Here is a 22,027-nt window from a genome sequence, read left to right on the forward strand (position 1 = left end):
TCCTAATCCTGCTGTGGCTCTTATTGATAGCTACATTCCCACAACGAATGCGCAGCATGCACAGAAAGCTCGCTGAAGGATCACGGCCTGGAGCTGAACACGGCTGCACGAGAGCAATCCTGGCTCTGCAGAGACGTCTCAGTGCTCCAGGGAAGATGCTGCAGAAACATCTGTTCCCGAACGAGCCCACAGACCGAGATGTGCTTGGTGGCACCGAGGGACATCGCTGGGGAGGCTGGCGCGGCTCTCGACGCCTGGCCCGTTTCGGTCTGCCCGGATGACTTCAACATCAGCCTGGCAAAATCTTTGACATCCTGGCATCCACTGGGTAGTCACTGAGGGCATCCTCTGCGCAGCGGGATGGTCGTTTTCAACGAGATCACCCTACAAAGAAAGACGGCTTCCTTGATCAGCTGAAGAGGGAGTTCCACCAGACTCGTCTTTCTGTTACAGCGATGCCCTCTGCAAATGAGGAGAGGTTTCCTGGGCACAACTAGCTAAAGTCCAGCATGAAGTCCAGCTAATTGGACATCACTGCGGCAACTAATTGATCTACTGCAGAACTGCATTATCATTACAAGAAAAGCAGCTGGAAGTATTTGTCCCAATGATTTTCACAAGTTTCTCCCTATTCTTCTTTCTTTTCCTGTTTCTTTTGGTAATCTTTTACCTCTTTCTTAACCTCTCTTATTTACAGTACATCCTTCAGGGGACACTGTTGAGCTATCCACTATAAATCTAAAATATATAAATCTAGGTTGGTATATATATGAAAATAGATTAGTCTCTTTGACTTAGGTTTCTTGTCAGTCTGTACAGATTACTGTGTTCTATAAAGGGACTTATACTGAGCAGAAAAATGTTTAAACTACCCATTCTTTCCAATATCACAAGAGCATTTCTATTGGTATGATGGTTCTGAGATGCTTCTCTCCGGCCCTTTTGGCTTTTACTTCCCTGACAGGATTTCACTATGTTCTGGAAGCTGCTGGGAAAAAAATTTGCTGAAGTCCCCTGGGAGCAGAATCCTCTCCTTCGGGTCTTGCTGCAGCTCTTCTCTCTTTTTTGACATGAGAGTCCAAATCCCGAGCGGTTGCTGAGCGGGTGAGGCCATCTAGAAAAGGAAGAACAGCTTAGCAGGCAACGGCTGCAGAAGCAAGAAGGTTTGTTAAAACTTTCTTATTTCCATGCTGTTACCCACAACACCAGATCCTCTTAGGTCTTCTACAAAAAGGGATAGCTCAGGGATTCATCCCCTGGTATATTGTATTTTGGATGGCTAAATTTCTCTTAAGCATTACGAGTTTTCCTCTTTTATTGCCCATGAGGATGGGATGTGGGAGAAAAGCTAGAAAGAGAGGGAAAATGCCATGGTTTTGGAGCACTGCTGAGGGTCCCTGCGTGCTGCATGTGCTGACATGGAGGAGTTCTAGCTCAGCCCCTCAATCTCACGTGTCTTCGGCAGACGATAATTTTTCCTGTGCCTGCAAGGCCGTGCCGACATTGCCTGAGGTCCCTCGACACACTGCTGCCTGTCACTGTAGCTGGGATCATGTTCCACTTCTGCATGAAAAGCACAATAGTCCTGTGCACAAATGGAAGGTTGGATCTCTGGAGAACAATATCCCTCCGCGGTCTGCATTGGGTATAAATACCCTCTCTTCATTTTTCTTCTTGATTTTTTTATTCTCAAAAAAATGGAAGGGTTTCACTTTTTTTTCCCCCCTCTGCACGTGAGACCTCACAGAAAAAAAAAAAACGTCTGGTACTTTAATCAATAACTTAAAAGCCAGGATTCATGCTGCTATTTCTTAGATGAGAAGGGAAAGATCAGTATTAAATATGGCTTTAAATAATCCAAGAGGTATGTGGAAGGAAGACAGGAACTTAGGAAATGACAGTACTTTAATGTAATGTATCAAAATGACTGAAGAAGAGTCCTTATGCAAAAACCAAAAGCAGGAAACACTTGAACTGCCATCTCGGGTATCTGTTCTGCTCCTGCCTAGTTACCACCAGCCAAACTCCCAGAAAGTGGTTCTACAATACTACAGTACAAGGCACCTCATTTCATTTTGTGTCACTTAGTCCAGTTCTGCTGCTGACCCTGCTACGAGCAGGATTGGGCCACGGCTGTCAATACGAAATGAAAAAGAGACGAGTTGCTGCAACTGCAGGGGCAGGAAGAGTAGCTTGATGTAAACAGCAGCAAGACGTTTGGCGTACTCCTGCAGTGTTCCCATCACCGGCCAACCTCTGCGGGCTGTAGACGGGTCTCGGGCTTCGGAATGGTTTAGCCATCTCTAAAGGACTGTAGAGGTTTTATCCACTTCAGCTCTCTAAGCCTTTAGTGCCAAATCCTGGTCCCTTGTAAGTCTCCCAGCAAAATCGCCAGCGTTTTCAATGGGTGCAGGATTGGGTCCCTGGAGCACTTTAAGTAATTTAAACCACCCTAAATCCTCGAAGCAGCTTAAGTGATAAGCTACTTGTTCCAGAGTTTTCAGCTCGCAGACCCAGCTTGTAAAATACTCCGGGCAGCTCATCATGTACTTGACTGTGAGCACACACAGATGCGTCTGCTTTAAAACACAGCGATAACATGATGAGCCCCCTGTTATCAAACTCTCCAAGTGTTTTACTTCCAGAGAAAGTGGGACTTTTGGTTATTTTTTAAATGCAGTAAATAATTTCCAGCAGCTATCAGATGAGAGGCTGTTCCCTGAGCTCAGGCGGGAGAGACAGTGCCAAAGGCTCTGCGTTCAGACCCTGTTGGTGATGCCAGTTGCTGCCGTATTCCCAACCAGCCTTTGTGCCACCAGGAACACCACAAGCTCCTGGCGTGCCCTGCTTTTGAATGACGACTAGAAAACAAAATACCTGGGGAAATACTTCACAAAAACCCTTCTATAAAAAAAAAGTGCTTTTGCATCTTTGACCCTGGTAAGGAATCCTGTGTCCCTCAAACCAAGTGACCTGCAAGTTTCCAAGCGAAAATATGCCCTGCAAAGCTCCCCTGGCCTTTGCTAATAGCACTGGGGCACAGATGAGGGAGGGAGACTTCCCTGTCCCTCCCAGCGCAGGTTCTTCTGTGTCCGGATGATGCCTCGCTGTAGGAGGCAGGTTGCGTGGTGACGGTGCCATCACTGCCAGCCAAGCAGCACCTATGAGACAGGTATGCATCTGTTACAACTAGGACACTATTTCCAGGGATTTCTTCATTACTCTCACTAGCACCAAGCCCTGAGGAAAAAGAACAGCAAAATCATAACTACTTCAGTGTCTTCCCAGCAGAAACTGAGTCTGTAGCAGTGAGATCCTCTATTTTCCACGGGAATGGTCGCACTTGCAACATCTCCTCTGTCTTGTGGGTTAGAGGGGAAATCAGGACCCCCGGAGATCCCTCATGGCTCATGGGGAGACATCAACCCTTGTTATTAATGTTTATCTGACTGAGCATCCTTACTTCTGAACAAAGTTTGACATCAAGTATATGGTAGAAGAACCAAATGTCACGGTGGCCGGTGGGAGGCAAGTACCTGTCAGTCCGTGGTCAGCCGTGGCATTTGTGGCTCAACACTTTTCACCTCGTGGGGAGAGGTGCCGCTTCTCCCAAACCTTAATTCAACATGACGTGACACCTCCATCTCTGTATCAGAGATTTTAAGGGAGCGGCAGCTTTTCCTGTTTGTCCCCGAAACATGCAGAGAAGGAGGGAAAGGGCAACAGATGCTCGCTGGCAACGGTTAGAGACAAAGCCACGAACCTTTCTGAAAGCCGATGATAAACTTCCATGCCCGCAGGTTGAGAAAGGTGAGAATCAGAAATGCTGTGCCCTTTTCTCCAAGCCCCTGGAAAGAAAGGAAGGGGTCAGGCGCTGCAGGGACAAAAGCATATTTCAGTCTGCAGCACTTCCAGCCACTTCGAAAGTCCTAGCAGACCACCAAGCGGCATTTGGGCAGGACTGCTGCGAACAGGTAAGTGTCTTTAAAGGGAAAGGAAGGGAGAGAAGCCAGACAAAAATCTCACTGTTTCCCCATCCTTTCATTTGCATGAGACCACCTGTTTCACACTTGTCTTTTCATCTATTTTTTGCACATCTGCAAATCAAGGCAATTATGGCCAGGCCTAGCCAAGGGGATATTTTAGGGAACTTATTAAGCCTTGCTGAAATCACAGCAGTTTGCTACTTAAAGCATAATGGCAGAGACTGAGATGTTGTCTGAGGCTTTAGCCAAACTGTCTCCCTGGAGATGGATGTCTCCTTCCCTGGAGGAGACTCAGTGTTCCCGCAGTAACGTGGGAGGCTCTGATGGTGCCCAGCTCACATCTTAGTGAGCTCCAGGAGCAGATATGGACACGCAGGGACTGTAGCTCTCCGTTGGCTACCACGGTATGAAGTCTTTGCTGTGTCTGCTCTATAGCACCACAGCTAAGCGTCATCTCAATACCTCTTCTCTGTCTTCTAGCCCATCTCTCTTGCCTGTCAGTCCAAGCTCCTTTCTTCCCCTGACTCCTAGTAATTTAGGGACATCAGAAATTTTCCTTCCTATTTTGCACACTCCTCTGCTGCTTCTTTCTCTTTCCTTCCCACTGTGCGCATCATCACCCACCTTTCCGTGGGTTTTGCCTTCCTCTGTCTTCATTAGCCCTCCCCTTCTAAAAATCTCTCGGTTGTCTCTAGAGAAGATCATGCACTGAGTTATGGCTGCAGAAGGGAGCCCAGGACACCTGGGTCTGATTCCCGCAAGCGTTTGTCAGTTTTTGAGACTCAGCCTCTTCCTGAAACTCCTTCCCCATCTATAAGCTAAAGCTGGAAAAAAGATAAACAAGGACCTTGTGTCCCTTTGGTTCAAGGCACCATATAAAAGCGGGTTATGATTGCCATTAACCTCTTCTGTGAGGAGAAGTTGGACTGGCCAGATTTTCTGGTGGAGGCCACTGGCTGCCCTTCTTGGCTGCCACATTTGCCATTCTGTGAGATTTTACTGAATTTATTTTCCCCCTTTTCCCTCCCAGGCTGTGGCGTGCTTCACGCAGGAGCTGCAATCCATGCAGTATTATTATTATTAGGCAATAAACAGTACCAGTGAATGATTAAAACCCAGGCAGAGCTGCCGGTATTGATTTTTTAAGCTCTGTAAAGAATTGCATGGAGTTTTTTTAATGGGCATTACTAGGACAACCCAGGTCATCCACGGGGAATCTTCAAAATAAGACTCTGCGAGAATGCAAATAGTGAAGCTTTTGATTCGCAGAGGCTCTTTCGGGGACGCGTGCCCTGGGCTGCCACTGCCAGCAGCGCTGGTAGGGACAAGGCACTGGCTCCAGGGATATAATTTCTGTAATTTCCACCCTTACAATGAAGACAAAACTGGCGCCGCGCTGGGAAGATCAGAGTGAAGCCTGCAGAGGGGTTGCAGGAACGGACTGTGCAGGCACTGATGGATGTTGGTAATATTTTCTGCCCTTCTCCCTGGAGTTTCATGTGCTGAACAGCTTCTGGCAGAGCCCTTCCTCCTCTCCTGCCTGCTTTCCAGCCCCAGCACTCTCCTCCTTTCCTGCCTTCTCGCTTTCTTCCTGCCCTCAAGTTAAACCATCCCCGTTGGCGTGATGTTTACAGCCATCCACTTTCTCACTCTGTGCATACATCCTGTCTCTGCTTCTCGTTAGTCCTTTAAGACAGACAACATCCACTTGCCCTTCCTTAGCAAAATTGAGCCTACACTGGTGGACTTTACACTGGAGCAGATGAGGAACACTCGCACACTACACCAGGTAACCCTTCACCATTCAAGCTCACAACCTTTCAAAGTGATAACGTCCACCAAGAGACTGATAACATGCAGGCTGTTTGAGAGGGGCCTCTTTAACCGCCACTGCTATTTTCATAGCAGTTGTCCAAGTGGGGTGCCTCTTACCATCAGACTCTCGTCCCTAAAAGCTAATACAAAAAAAAAAAAAAAGAAAAGAAAAAGGCTTTGCATTCAGGTGTTCTCTGTTCAAATTAATTTACGGGTATTTTTGTGTGCAGAGAGATAAAGAAACATCGCAGAAAAATGCCTAAGGTATATATGGGAATTGGATCCCCAGCCCTTATTAAAAATCAGCAAAATTGGTGTCTAAGAGTGGTTCGTGTCTTTGAAACGCTCTCCTTTTGATTTCAGGAGAAGGCAAAAATGAATGGCTCCTCCTGCATTGAAATTTCTTGGTGAAGACAGAAGATGTACAGCTTTCAATACACCTTTGTGACTTAGGAACGTTCAACTTAAAAACTTAGAAACCAAATCCCATTTTAACAGTCATCTACACACCTCCAGGCCCAGCTTGGAAAAGTGCTCAGAAGGCGCCTCTGCACACGTAAACCTCTCATCCTGCACAGCTTTTGGAATTGAAAGTTTAATGCACTGGAAAGCAGCGATCCTCTTGGTGTTGGATGTAATCTCCCGGATGCTGCCCTCTGCTCTGACAAATGGTAAAAAATAAAAATAAGCTCCTTTGCAGAACAAGATATCTGAAAAGCAAGCCTAAAACCCAGACCACAAGCAATGCCGGTGAGAATTTGAGTTATGCACGTGTGGAGAGAGGAGCAGAAACACTGGAGCAGGGAACACGAGCAGCAGAAGCCCCTGCTGCCACACAAGAGCTCGCCGGGGGGAGAAGAAGAGAGACCCGAGTGACACATCTGTGACCAGAAGCACTCTTAGTTCCCAGGGGTCACTCAAAAAGAAGCCTTTTGTAAAGTGGAGTTAATTTAATTAATCTTGAAACAATCAAAGGGAAAAAAAAAATAAAAATCACTGCCAGCTCTGTTGCTTTTAAATAAGAAATACTAAGTAGTTCTGTAGATTTCAATAGGCCAAGATTTAGCATCCTTTATAGACCCATCTGCCTAAAGGCCTGTATCTTATCTGATCATTTCCATGGCAACAGCTCTGGGATTAGAAAAGGATGAATGTTTAGGAATAGTTGCTGGAATTTCATGGAAGATGATGAACTGAGGATTACTTCACTACCTACGTGTTTCCATGGAAATGTACATTTACAAATTGCATAGGATTTAAAACGCCGCACCGTTATTAGTATAAATTTGTGCTGCTTTTCTAAAGAGCTCTAGGAAGAGAAGGTGACTCTCCCGTTTCACACCTCTCTGCCCCACTGAGCTCATACATGGTGCAGAAGTAGAAGCAGTTGTCAGCTCTTGGACCCTCACTAGACCACCTCCTAAATGAAACTCAGGTAGTGAAAAGGGTTAAAAAAAATATTAGTATCTCTCACACACAGAAAAAACCACTAATCAAAGGAAAAAACCACCCTCTCAATATATGTATATATCAAAGAATTTGATTAATGGGTTTATGAAATGCCACATCTGATTTGATGACTTGGAAGATCCCATTCAGTCTTGCAAACCTAACGTCATTTTTAAGACTATTTTCATTGCTTTAGTGAAATTCTAAGTTTAAGCGTGAAACAAATCCACACAGTCTTTTTTGTAAACTATCCATAAAATATTCCACATTGCAGTAACCTGCTATGCCCTACCTCGAGGGCTGAAGTAGGACTTGAGACTAATTCTTAGCAAAGCCTTGGAAAATAGACAGTTCCCGTCTTTGAAGCCTAGAGCAAGAGGTGGCAGAGAAATAATCCCCACCCATACATAAACCATGAAAGTTTAGAGGGTCAGATAAATAACCGCTGGAAATTCTTTTATCAGACGCACCTATTTTTCAGTAGGGCCCAAGGAAGAATCTTACTGTACAAAAGAACTGCAAATATCATAATAACATAAAATAGAATGACATAATAACTCAAAGAAGGATATTGTAGCTGAACTGTGAATTTCATCTAAAGGGCCCAGAGCACCTTTCAAACAAAAATGAAAACTTGCAGCATCTTGAGAAGGAAGTATTATTATTGTCATTTTGTATATTGGGAAACTGAGCCCAGAGAAGGTGCCCTGAGGGCCAGCAGCCTGGCTGAGGGTTGTGGATCCGGTCTGGTGTTATGCAAAACTGACTGGTGTTTGCTGGTTGTAAGTCTCCAGTAAGGGATGGATGTAGCGATAGTGATGCAGAGGTAAGGATCTCCTTGGGGGAGGAGATGTCCTCTAAGGACCTGTGCGGCTGAGATGGCTCCAAAACAAGTTCATCAGCACTGACAGTCCCATCAATGCTGAGGCTGCATTTAGACTGACATCCTCGCTCCCTAAAACTGGGCAATCTACGCCAGGGAGAGGTCTTTCTAAGCAAGGCCAACTTCTGTTCATCCCGCTACCACCTTGTGCTCTTTGTTATTCTTCATGGCCCTTTACAGACCCCAGGCTTGCTACCAGTACACCGTGATGGGCCAGTAGGCTGTGCTGGCTGTCTCAGCTACCTGGAAATGGGACAGAAAGAGAGGGCATGTTTCCCTGTGGAAGCCAGAAGAGGCCCAGGGGCTCACACCCTCTGCACAGACACACATTTTTGGCATGAAGAACCAGTCAAAACCCAAAGACATGGCTCCAAGGACACATCACTCACTTGACCTTCCCATGACAGAGGTGAAGCACTCAGTGGTGGCCCAGGTGTGAAGTTAGTCATCTTCTTGGAAGCTGTCATGGTGTGAATCTTGCTCCTCCTTTGTGATGGGGAGGAAGAATCATCCTTGCTAACGCAGCATCTTTCCAAAGCAAAGCATCCTTCCAAACCCACCGGGGTGTAGGGGGGAGCCCCCTCGTCCCTAGGTTTAGTGACACATTTGGGTGCTGGCGGGCAGCCTGGCTCATGGTGTGCTTGCCGAGGAGGGAAGGAGGCAGCTGGTGCTGTGTGGGTGGGGAACTGGCTCCGAGAGTCGCCCATTGTCACACCGCTCAGCCTGCCAGCGGATGATGGCGTTCGCCCTGCCCCAACCTCCAAAGCACCAAACTTCCCAAAAAGCCAGGGGCAAAGGAGCTGGCAGCAGAGTAGTAAACAAAAAGTAAAGATTTCTGTGCTAGTTGTGATCTCCTTAGAGGCATCCAGGCATCCATCCCTTGTTATTTCTAAATCAACCTTCCCTGTCCCACGTCAAGATGCTGGGTGCTGAGCACCCTGCCTTCCATCCTGCACCTGCTTGAGGCCCACCAGCCATACACGCAGCAGCATCGGGGCAGAGGGCTGCACTTGCACCCTCCTCCAACCTTACCCATTAACTCTCTAATTAACACAGCTGATTAATTAGCTAGATTGAATTACACCCTGTGACATGATTTATAACTTTTTTTTTTTTTAATGCTCTCCCTTCCCATCTCTTCCTTGCAGACTTTTTACTTTCTTAAACAACCTCTGTTTTCATTTTACTTGAATATTATTATTTTTTTTATATCCGTCAAATGACTTCTGGGCCTTGCCTCTCTGGGAGAAAGGGGGGGGGGGGCAGATCCCCCTGTCTGCCTGGGAGCCTTGCTCCCCCCCCACAGTCGACCTCCTGCAGACTTTCTCACAAGCAATTAGGAAATACCTGGAGCAGTCAGAGCTGTGAGGAGGGGGCAGCAAGGAGGCATGGCATCTTCCCAATAGTGAGAAAAATCAGAAGTGAATCAGCTGTTTGGAAAACCTCCACCCTTTCCTCCGAGATAAGCTCCACTGCTGGACATAAACCCAGAGACAATGAAGAAAAACAGCCTGGGTGGGGTTTCCGCCTCTTCCCCCCCACAGGCTCCAACCTTTGGGAACGGCATTTCCAAAGGCTATGAGCCCCTGGGCTGGCTCCACTGCCCCACTTCTGTGGGCTCAGAAAATACCCCCAGCGCGGCAGAGAGCGTGTTATCCTGGAGCCCAGCCAGCCACTGGCACACGGAGCGCCCAAATGCCACCACCTCCTTCAATGCAACTGCACACGCTCGGTCAGAGGACGTTGTGCAAGACTTTCAGGTGTGCGGGGGGAGAGAAGTCACTGCAGTGAGGTGGTTTTGGAAACGGGTGGCTGCCCGGCACCCTGCCACCCTCTGCCCGGGGCAAAGGGGAGCGAGCACTCAGATGAGTTACTTGCAACTCTTCTGACTTGCCAGCTCTAATTTTGGCTGCTGCAAGCCAAAGCAAGCGCCATAGATTAAAAAAAACAACAAAACAAAAAAACCCCAAAAAAAACCCAACCAAAAAACCCAACAAAACCCAAGAGACTCATTAAAGCTCCAGCAATGAGATTCTTCTGGTGTTCTTAGCATTTTGTTGACAGTTTTTAACTGCTGAAGTTTAAATATTGCAGGGCAATAAAAAGGCTATTTTGGAGGATGGTAGGGGGGCAGCAGCCAACAGCTTGAGCAGCCTTTTCTTCCAGTTCTGCACAGACAAAATGCTTGTAGCTTTCCACACAAGAAGAAACAAATGGATTTCAATTACCAAAAGCGTTGGCTTTGAAATCAGTGAAACCAAAGTGGGAGGAAGCCAGCCTTAGGGACAAGGGTGTGTTTAAGAGCAGGGGTTCGGGATCAGCCTGAACCCAACCCTGACATCTGCCAAGGATTTCTTGCAGTCTTCATCTCAGTGTGCCGCACTGTGTCGCTTGTGGCAGAGGGACAGTCTCCGTTTTCCACCTGCCTTCTGCAATGCAGCGGGATGCGCTTTGCGGGACCATCTCTTCCTGCAAGACTAGCACAATAAGAGGTGACCTCCGTGTCCTGCACACCATGAGACAGCCAGTCCTCCCTTAGTTACATGCAGGAAAATAAGCAAACCTCTTTTGAAGCATTTTTTTTTTCCCCGTGAGTTGCTTTGTGCAGAAAAGAGCTGGGAAGAAAATATATATTCTCACATGAAGTGAAAGCGATCAAATACCTCTAAGATGTTTAACCTTGGGAGATGAAGGAGATCCCTAGTTGTTGTCACCTTCCCTAAATCGTTATCAGAGCAATTATGTGTGATTTAGTAGTTTGCTCTGTTGCAACGCAATTTTCTGTGTTGTCTGACATGATAAATGGAATTGCAGACCTGGCCCCCATATGACTTCCCTGAATCTGCTGCATGGGACAGGTGAGAAATATTACAGCAGGGTGAAGCAAGCACTGGGTGATACATGGGGATGAGCTGGTTCCTGCAGGTTTCTCTACATGTCCTTAGCAGTCAGCAAATTATCAAGGGGGAGAGAAGTTACCCAGAGTTAAACAGGGAAAACTGGCCCCGCCGTCCTTGAATGGATGTGATCGGGGCACCGACTGTATCCGTCCTGCCTTTCTGACAGGTTGCAGACGGTGATGACTCTCTGCCGGGCAGTTCCCCTTGCAGGCAAGGTGTGGGAGATGGGTGCTGGTGCCACAGCAGGAGGGAGCCCCTCTCCCTCCAGCGAGCACTGCTCTGAAGAGTGATTTGTGATATGCACAAAAAGGGGTTTATATGGGCCTGATTTGCAGAGGCAGGAATGTTTGGTTTGGATTATATTTCCCCCCCCCCCCCCCAGTTCTTAGCAGCCTAGTATTTAAGAGTAATTACCAACTTCTGCATTTGTTCCTTTAGAGTCCTCAGTACACAGTTGCAAGCTTTCCTCCTCATCCACAGTTCAAAACATCCTTTCCTTTCCTGAATTTTTTAAGGAGATGGCATTCTTTGCATATCATACAAACTCCAGGAGCCGGATCACGCTAAATATCTCAATGGTCAGGATAAAACCACTGCAGATTTCCAGCTCTGGTAACCTCAACCCTAGAGACGGTCCTCACTGTTGACTGGAGTCATCCACCAATGCAGGGCAGACGGGGTTTGTTTTCGGAGGAAGACAAGGAAGCATTTGGCATGCAAGAACAACAACCTTAAGACTCACAAGTGCGAATTTGCTTCTTTTCAAACACAGACCTTGTACATCCCACTACAAGTTTCCTATACTAGTGACACTCTTACAGATTTTTGGGTTACTGCTGCAAAACACTCACACCACCACAGGCATGACGCTACAGCGTGTTGTATCTTGAGGCACTTTACGTCCAATGCAGAGAATCTTTTACATTTAGACAGTGACTTTTTGTCCCTGCGTGAACACATGTGACTATATGAGATCAGGGATACACAGGCTGCTCCAGTCCAGGGGCCGCACAGAATGGCCCGGCTCACTAATGAAGTATGAAGTCAGCTTATAGCTAACTCATAAGTGGAAAGTCCCGGTTCAGCTTCTGGATGTGGAGTTCGACACACCTCCCAGTAAAGCTAAAGCACACAGCAGTTTGCTTTGCAGTGCTAGAAGCAAACTGAAGAAGTGAAATGCATTGATAAGGGCTTCCGCTGAAGTGAATGGCAAAGCTCCTGGTGACATTAGCGATGCTGGATTAAAACCTCAAGTCTTGCTTTCCTCTCCCCCCGCTTTCTTTCTGTATATTTCCAAAATAGCTATAGGAAGTAGAAGAAACATGACTCAAAGACAGACTTTTCCTCTTACAGCCCAGCTTCCTTCCTTGAACAGTTGGGAGAAATCTCAGCTACACATATCTATGAGCAGGAGCTTTATTTGAAGTTCTCCTATTGTTAGGAAAACCCCACCAAAAAGCCCATGGTTTCTACAACAGACATCCTGGGTCAGGCAGGTCAGTCGTGGAGTACAGGATCTCGATACTTTAGGATGCTATTTTATCCAAGAAAGCAGGATGTGAGGTTTACCCTGGCCCTTTATTCTTCAACAAGGGGCAAGGACTTCATGGTTTGGTCCCTGCAAGACTATGTTCTGACACAGGAGCTAAGTTTAGCCTTATAACCTAGCATGGACAGAACATCTTCCACTCACATGACTCATGTCAGCCACACAACCTGTATTATTTGGGTTGCCAGATGGGATAGTTTGATCTTTGCTGAGTGTGGCTGCCCCATGGAAGCACAGCCAGACTCCATGTGAAGCACAAGGGTGCAGGAGCCACACGGGGCTGATGTTCACAGCTGGAGATCAGCATCATGCCAGGGTGTGTAAACAGCTTCAGACAGCTCCACTTAAGGAAAGACCAAGGGTAGGACTTTGCAACAGAACTTGAAATTTCAAGGTTGCACCAGTTCAAGTGTGACCTTGAAGATGGACCTGCTCTGGGGTGGATTTCGTTTGGCAGGAAAACTTAATCCATTTCTGAATCATTACTGCAGTGTTTTCCATTACCAAATATGACGTTTTTGCACTGAAAACCTAGATTTTGGCAAGTCAGAAATTTTGGGAGAAACATTGAAAGCCCTTAAACAGTGTCTTAATAGTGCTGAGATGAAGGCACGAATAGCATTTCAGCAGGCATGCAAGACTCCAACAGTGATTACAAGGGTTCCCCATTCCCCTTCCAGACAACTAACTCTTTTCTCTATTTATTACTTCTGGTGCCAATTCATCTTCCCAGTCAGGCCAGAAGGCATGCCATGGGGGAGCTGGGGCTGCTCTGGAGGAGCAGGCAGCTGGGGGCAGCGGCTGACTCACATCTCTGCACTGGGAGTCCCCAGACTTCACATCTTCTGAGACTGAGCAAATGTTAATTTCCACAGGCAGGTTAAATTCTCCATAAGTTAAAAAGACAAGGAATACGCTGTTTCAAAGGGCTCTAATCCACCTGGAAGCATGAGACTAAGGAGAATTACACCAGTCAGAGAGTGCTGTTTCACATTCTGCGAGGTAATACTTGTCCTTTTCTCATCTGATCTCCATTCTTCTGGGCTTCCCAACCCTCCCAAAAGGCAATAGGCACCAATTCTTTAATTACGTTATACTTACAAACGCATATAAGCTGCCAACTGAATTTATCCTTGAAAGCCAGGTAAGAAAACCTCTCTGAAAAGGTGGAGAAATCAAGAAGTCCTCACATTACTGAAATCACAGCTCTCACTCCAGCCTACTAGGTTATGTGTCCCTCTACTCAAGATCATAGCCAAGCATAAGGATGCCGTAAACAAAATATCACATTGTTCAAGTTTAAGAAGCCTCTTGAGGCCGTTACCAGCCAGCAATGGTCATGGCAAGCTCTGAGGAAAGCTGGATCATCATAAAACGTGCCCAAAAGATACAATAAAAGGCTTAGCAAAGGACACCAGAGGGAACCCCAAGTCTTGCTTTTTCCAAAGCTGAGGAGTCTCTAGGAGGATCTGCAGTGATATTACCCAGAATAATCCTGATTCCTTTGCCTAATTCTGCCAATTACTGTGTCTTGTGATTTATAGGGTCTCTCTCAGGCTGTGACAGGGCAAAGTCACTTTGGATTGATAATATTCAGGTGCTGGTGCCTCTTGGAGGTGCCATCGGTCTGCCAGGGGAGCTGGGTGCAGTGATACGCTTACCCTGCAGTCACCCACTTCCACCAGCGTCGGGTGTGGGCACTTGATGGATGCGCACAGGTAGCTGCATCGCCATGCAGCTTGCGGGATGCTCAGTGTCCCAGGGGCGCATACACTCAGCATCACTTTGAAAACTGATTAGAACAGATGCTGTGCAGTGCCAAATCTCCAGAGGCTCCCCATGCCACTCTCACTCTCCTTTGAAACAACATCTCTGCCTCTTTTTGTCTCCCTCAGTAGAAGCAGGCTTGGAAATAAAGAGACATATCTAGCCCTGTAGTGGTTTCCCTTCATCAAGTCCCCTACCACACACCTTCTCCGCACATCCCAGGCGGGATCCCAGCTGTAAGAACACAAACTTTGCCAAGGTCTTTGGTCCCTGCTGCCCTGGAGAGTTTGGATGCTGCGAGTAATCACTAAACACACAGACTAAAGGGAAAAAAAAAAATATCTTTCAGAACGACCAGGGCTGCAATCAACTCTGAAATGTATTTGTAGTATCAAGGATATAGTGTACTGGGAAATCAGGGAAACGCGGAGAGATCACAGCAATGCATCTGCTAGTTCTTCCCTAGGTCTGTATCAGGAGAAGGTGGTTACTTCTGCCTTGAAACTAGGGGTTTTGGCTTTCTATTCTCTGCAGAGGATCAGTTCTCCCTGCTGTGGAGCAGAAGCAGCCAGAAACAGCACCTCAGGGGCTCCACGAACAACTCTGAGTTTGTAAGAGTTAAAAAAGCTTTGGGACAAAGACAACAGCATTGTAGCATTGCTGAGGTGCTGAACAGGCAATCCTGGGAAGAGCAGGGAAGCGGGATTTGTTCTCTTCACATTAGTTTTCTAATGACTATTTTTCCTTCCTAGAAATACATTGTAAAAAAAAAAAAAAAGAACAACCCAACCATTCTCACAGCTGAGGTGCCAGTCCTCAGTCCTGTTATTTGGAACTGGTTTGGCTACATTTTTATAAGATTTGACGAACTGTGCCTGGAGCTTTGGAAAAAAAAAAAATAAGTCTTTGAATAATCATTTATGTTTCTAATTTTTCAGTTCACAGCAAATTTTTGCCACCTGCAACACCCTCTCTTCTGTTTGGGTGTTGCACTGGTGTCACGCTGAAGAAACCTAGACAGGGATGGCAAAGGACACTTATCCCGGCTTTCCACAGCTGGGCAAATCTAATGCTGATTATAGTATTTTGTATCTGTACGATAGTTCACTTGCATGATATCATTATATCTCCTTGTAATGCTGGTAGAGGGGGCTCAAAACTGCTATTCTTCCCTCTGGGTGGATAAAGAAACTGAGTCATGCAAAATAATCACTATTTAGCTCTGTATTCAGCAAGGCAGTTAACGAGATGCTTAAGCCATTCTCTGTTGCATCAAGCATTTAAGCATGTCCTATATGGGATAAGCCATCAAGTTGTCAGTTGAAGAGTGTATTTTCCAAAGCACTGAGCACTCGGGAGCTCCGGTCGAAATAAAGCGTGGCCTTTAAGACAAATATCATCCTTTTATTTCCAGCCTTGAATTTCCACTTCAGTGAAGTAAATGGGTAAAAACATGGTAAGCTTAGTGAGTTTTTTTTTCCTGTTCCAAAGTTGAGGAGCAAGGGGGGCCACCACCCAAATTGGGGCCAAGAAAATCTGAAATGAAGCTGTAGAAAGTGTGCCGCCTCTGTGCACAGCACAAAAGGCTTTTTCTGATCTGAACGGCAGCATGAACTTGTAGATAAACAAGAAAGAAAAGAGAAAAAAACTCCCCCTTACCAAGCTTTAGACCTGGAGTGGTCACTCCGGCCTTCCCTCTCCTCGTGCTACCAAGTCTAGCAGAGGCTATTTCAGAAGTTACATCTTTCAGCAACCTCATATTCCCTTAATAAGCACACCACAGGGTGATGAACCTGTATAGACTAATAATATTTTCTCCAAGCTGATGCCGCTCCAATTAAGTACAGCCTATTCCCTCTTCAAAGTGCCAGGTGGGTAAAATACCCCCACTGTTATATTCGTCACTATCAAACAAGAGCGTGTTTGCACACTTGGGAATAAAGTGAAGACATTTAGCTTTTCATATTCTAGAAAAGGATGTTCCGCAGCCACCTGATTGCTTTATCTTCATTGTTTTTAGCTGTAGAATTATGTAAATAGCAACTTAGAGAGCCCAGAGGATTCTGAAGATTCAGCTTAATGATTTGTAATTGTTTAATTGGGCTGTAAACTGGGCCCTGCAGGGAGCTGAGCACAGGTACAAGTATATACTTCATGTCCCTACCAAAAATTGCTAATTGTTAGCTTTTGTGTAAGCAGCAGCTTCTAACCTCTCCCAGCAGCACAGCACCACTGAGTAGGAGAACTACACTAAATTTCCGCTAGGGAACACACTGCAGTGCCCGTAGCTTACACTGGAGATAGAGGTATTCACAGGTAGCAGAACCTGACCACAACGTCCCCACCATAAGCAGACCTTGAGGACAGCATGTGGGGAAGAAGTGCCAATAGCAAGGAGAAAGGAAGAGTTTTAGCTCGGTTACTTCACAAGATCCCTTGTATAGAAAGGTACGCATGGCTACCTAGGAAAGTGGAAAGTGCAGAAGCACGTCAAACCTGCCAGTTTCTGGTGGAGATTTATCCAGCATTTTGGAGGTGTGCTCCATGAAGCGGACTCTGACAAATTCAATTCAAAGCACATCTGGATAGATGTTTCTTAGATGCCGGCTCAACAGCTCTATAAACAAAGAAATCTTTACGTTCCCCACCGAAGCAGCATGGGTCTCAAGCTACAGTCAAAAGTGGGACAGGTCTTGCATCAGAGCTGAGGGTCCAGCTACACTCCAGAACCATCCCCTCTCCCTCCCGGAGAGCATAAATGGGGCAAGGAGATAAATCACTGCAAAAGGGCAGCAGGTGTCTGGAGGAAAAAAGGCCAGAGAACCTGAGATTATTTCTGCAGCAAGACTAACTGGCTTGACAAATGAAACATAATGGAAAGCGCCGACTCTGCTCCACTCTCCATCCGCCTCTCCTCTGGTCATTTCATTTGCCCTTCTTCCTCTCAACAAAATAAAATGAAATGCATATTTTACTGTAAGCTTCTTTACAGTGCAGGCTGCAAGAGGCTGGAGGACTTCCCTAGGGGGAAATGAGCTAACCAGTGATTGCTTCATCCTTTAATTCCAAAGGCCAGGGACTTTCATTTTCAATTTCCTTTTATCCAGGGTTTTTCATTATGCTCAGGTTGCTCCTCCACACCCTTTATTGAGTGACAAGTGTGTGCTGGAAGGTGACAGACAGACGACAGCATGCGTGTGGCCCCATACCAGAAAGAAACATCTCAAAGCCCGCTTTGCAAACTGAAAGATCTTGATGAGTTTCTGCATTGTCTGATAAGGTTTGTCTCTGTGTTGAGCTATATAACTGGGCATCTCACTGTCAAATGTCATTGAAAATATCAAAAGCGCCAAGGATACCGAGAGACCAGAGGAGCGGTTATCAATACCTTGTAACCAGTTTTTATTCAGCAAAAAACAGGTCTGGCAGTTACCTGGCTGCTGGTTTTTAATGGGGCTTTATGACCCCTTACTTCCATCACTTGGTTAGACAGGACAAGGCAAGGGGAGTATGTCATAGGGATACAGGATTGGGTCCTTGACCTTCTGCCTCTCTGCAGAGCATTTTTGCCTTTCAAGCCATCCATCTTCTCAAAGTGTACATTATCCAAAAGTATACATTAGGTTGGTTCCCATTACAGCCTGGCTAAGACACCTCAAACCTTCACAACAGGCAATTACAGCACACCCTGCCCAGAGGGGACTTCCTTCCTTACCCTAGGAAGTAAACTTTATAATTTACTTTTACATACAAGGAGAACAACCATAACAATTAAATACCATCCAATGTACCTATCCTTATATTCATTAATGGCCAGGCAGGGCAAGTCTGAGTATATTGCGTTCGACTTAAAGACAACCAGGAAATTTCACGCTAAATCCCTGTGACAGATTGCTGGCTCCGAGCTGAAGTGTTGACAGAAGACTATCATCCACTGCAATGCCGTAAGATGTCACACGTATATGCCATCACCTTCCACTGTCAGCCCTGATTGGCAACAAGTTCCTATATCAAGTGGGTTAACCATCAGTTAACCTCATATTTAGAGATTATTTCCCCACCCAATATCTCAGAGACATTTGTAATTTATTCCATTTAAGAGAAGGATTCTCAGGGATATTTTGAAGTGGCACGACAGAGTATTAAAAACTCTTGACTGTCAGACAGTACTCTGCTGAGACACGTATCCAGCAAGTACCGCCCCTGGGGAAGAACCACTTGAGAACCAGCACTGGAGACACTATTAATTTGAATGGACCAGGTAGTTCAATCCTTCACGGCAATCATGCATTATATATAAACATATGCACATTAGTACGTATGCATTTTTATATACATACAATGAAAGTGTAATTTTACAGGGATTATTGCGTTTCTCTGTTGGCTTGAGTTAGCCAGAGGTCAGCATCATGTCCTGCCTGTAGAAACTCCCAAGCATGGCATAAATACACAGAGGGCAATTCTTAGTCATCTCCCTCCATAATTAATTCTCAAAAGTAATGTGTTGCATGGTCATCATGCAATTATTTGTAAAAGAGGAAGCTGTAATCACTACGTTTCCATGAATGGAAGATACATTACATCTATTATTTTACGTTTAAACAATAATTGAATTTGTGAAGAACTAATTACTGTTGATACATTGAAAACATCTGCAGCCCAAAACTTGCAATCCTTTTTGTCTTAATTCAGAGAAAGTCAGACTTTCCCTACATATGAGGTGTTTTTAATTCCTTTTGTTTCCCACTTTAAAGCCTATCTTGGCCTATTGTGAATTTTAAGGACATGGCAATTTAGGGAAGTCCAGAAGACTTCGCTTAACATTTTCAAGCCTTTAAATATTTCAGCCAGAATATCAAAAAGCCAGTGAAAACCTTGAGCTTTTTTTAACCATCACTAACACACATTCCAGCCTAATGCCCAGTGCTAGCTGAAGAGAGATTAAGAAGCAAGGGCAAAGGAAAGACACCATCAAGTGAATATGTAGAAGTGTGTGCTGCCTTCCAGCCCTGCTCTCCCCCCTCTCCCATGGTTCTGGACCTGTTAGATAGAGCTGAAGAGCCAAACTTAGCCTGAGCCCACCTGGCTCAGCCTGGATTAATGCCACAGTCAAGCCAGGAGCATTTTCCTTCCAGGTTTCTTTGAAGACAGTAAAAACCCTGTGCAAACAGGGAGACCAAAAGTGGAGCTGTTCAGTGGCCGAGCTCTCCGCATTCCTTTCAGCTCTCAGTTACAAGCATCATGTCCAGGAGCCAAGCAGCAAGAAAAAAAAAAAGAAAAAAGCAGCCAGTGAAATCCTGCCATCAATTTTCAGACTATAAATCCTAAACAAGTCAATAGATTTATACCAGTACGATCCCTTTGTGACTGATCAGAACAGCAGCAAAAGGCTGAGATCTTCATTACATCACTAAATCAGAAACGTGTCAGGTGCTTGTCAAAAACGGTACTCGTCAAAAACGGTACTCAACATTTGCATGGGATCTGCACTACTTTGCAGTGAGCCCAGGTGGTCACAAGCTCTGTGGCATCCCCAAAGTCCCCACTGTCTGCACTGGCCTCAGCCTGCTGGGGCCGAGGTCACTGGCAAGCCTCAAAGGGAAAGCCTTTAAATGAAGTTATACCAGTTTCACTTAGCGAGGGAGGAGAAAAATGGCCAAAGTCTCTGTGCAGCCATGCCCTGCCTCACCTGAGCAAACCTTTCATTTTTTAGCACCGTTTCCTAATCTGTTATTGAGCTGCTGACCCAGCAGAAGGCAAGGTACCCTACAGCGGGAGAGCACTGCCCTAAGAGTATTAGCATCAAGTACAGCAGGGACTGTAGTCACCAAGATCCTCGCTCATCGCAGAGCAGCGGAGTGTAACTGCTAATTCCTCAAGGTTTTGTGGCTGCACATTTGCCCTGATTTCTCCTAATAGAGGCCAGGGCAGCTGCATTTCAGGGAGCAATAAGCTGAGAATTAAGGAGGGATATTCCATTTTTTCCACCTCGGATCAAATCCTTGATCATTCTAGCTTAAGAACAAAACTGTTTCACTGATGTAGACTCCTGATATTTTTGGTCAAACACCCATAATGCACCATTTTGCAGTGTTTACACAGGAGCAGGCCTGCATGGCAAGGCAGTTCCCTGAAGCATAAGATTTGATTAACCTCGTTAGCTTGCCTTGCAGAGCTGCAAATGTTGTTAGACATCATGAAATTATCCAGCCCTATTTAAAACCCAACTGGAGTATTTGGCCCGCTGACCTCCCCCCAGAAACAAATTCCACAAGTAAAATTAACCACCGCTCTCCACAGCCCGGAGTGGTTCAGTCCCTGGTCCCAGCCAGCAGCAGCTCTTTGAACTTCACCTGTGGCAGCTCAGAGTTTCTTCTGACATTTCACCTTTCCCCACTCAGTCTGTAGAACACGTCCCCACTTCAGTCCTTGAAAGCTGAGTCAGTCCAGGTCATCTTTAAAATTATTAAAGACAATAAGAAGCAGCAGTGTATCCACCTTTAAAGCAATCACAAACCGCATGTGCTTAAAAGCTAAAGACTGAAGAATTAAAAGCATTATTCTCTTAAGCTTCTCGAAGTTATACAGCACTATTGTGGCTGAAGATGCTCAGAAACTGCAGAAAAATTTCTGTGCACTGACATCCACGGAAGTCTATTACTATGTACCAGCTAAGTCAACACACATATGACTACTTGTATTACTAGAGTACCTGGTCCATTATCATCAGAGGTGTTCAAGACCAGGCTGGATGGGGCTTTGAGTAACCTGGTATAATGGGAGGTGTCCCTGCCCATGGCAGGGGGGTTGGACTAGGTGATTTTTATGAGACTCTCACCAAAAAGATTCAGTCTATTGCTTTGCTTCTTGAGGAACCAGTAATGGATAGTATTCTTTCTGGGTGAGTCTTCAGTTCTCCTAGTCTAGGTCAAGCCTTAGGTAGGTTCCTCAAGGAGCAAAGCAACAGACCTTGCCTGACAAGCAGAAGAGTTTTTATTTAAAGAACAACACTAGAAGTAGTAGAAAAACATAGTATTTCAGCTGTAGGGTTGCAAGAGCGAAGAACATGTACAGCTGGGTGGCTCCAAGTTACTTGGAGGCAGTTTCTCCCTGTCTTGCTGATCTTTACTCCATAAACCTCCCCACTGATTTGCACTGGATGCTCCTTTGTTCCCCTTGGGAGCTGCCTGTTGCTTTCCCAGCCTCACAACAACAATAAGCATTCAAAGCCCTTCTGTTGGAGGCACACACCAAATCAACTACAATAACATCCTTCTTAATCAAGGTTAATTTCAGTGGGTAACATTTTTCTCTGTTGGAATATTGTCAGATGTTTTTAGATCTCCAATTTTATATAAATTTAGCCTCCGAATTCTCAAGGAGAGAGTTGCTAAGGTAACCAGAGCCAGCCATATTGCTGTGTGTTCTCCCCATGGAGCTTCATTAGGGCCAATCAGTCATTTCCAGGGTAATAGAATATGTCACTTTCAGAGATAAGGATACATCTTTTTATAGTGACAGATCATTTTTATTAACACGTTAACCCCTTGCCCTCTTAAGAATCGGGCCCTCGCCCTTTCCTTAGAATTAAGAATACCCAAGAAATGCAATTTAGGCGGACTAATTGCTGGCAGTTGAACACCGAAGGCCAGATCTGAGGAAGTCAGCATGCCCAGAG

Source organism: Larus michahellis, chromosome 9 (genome assembly GCF_964199755.1).
Source record: "Larus michahellis chromosome 9, bLarMic1.1, whole genome shotgun sequence".
NCBI lineage: Eukaryota > Metazoa > Chordata > Aves > Charadriiformes > Laridae > Larus > Larus michahellis.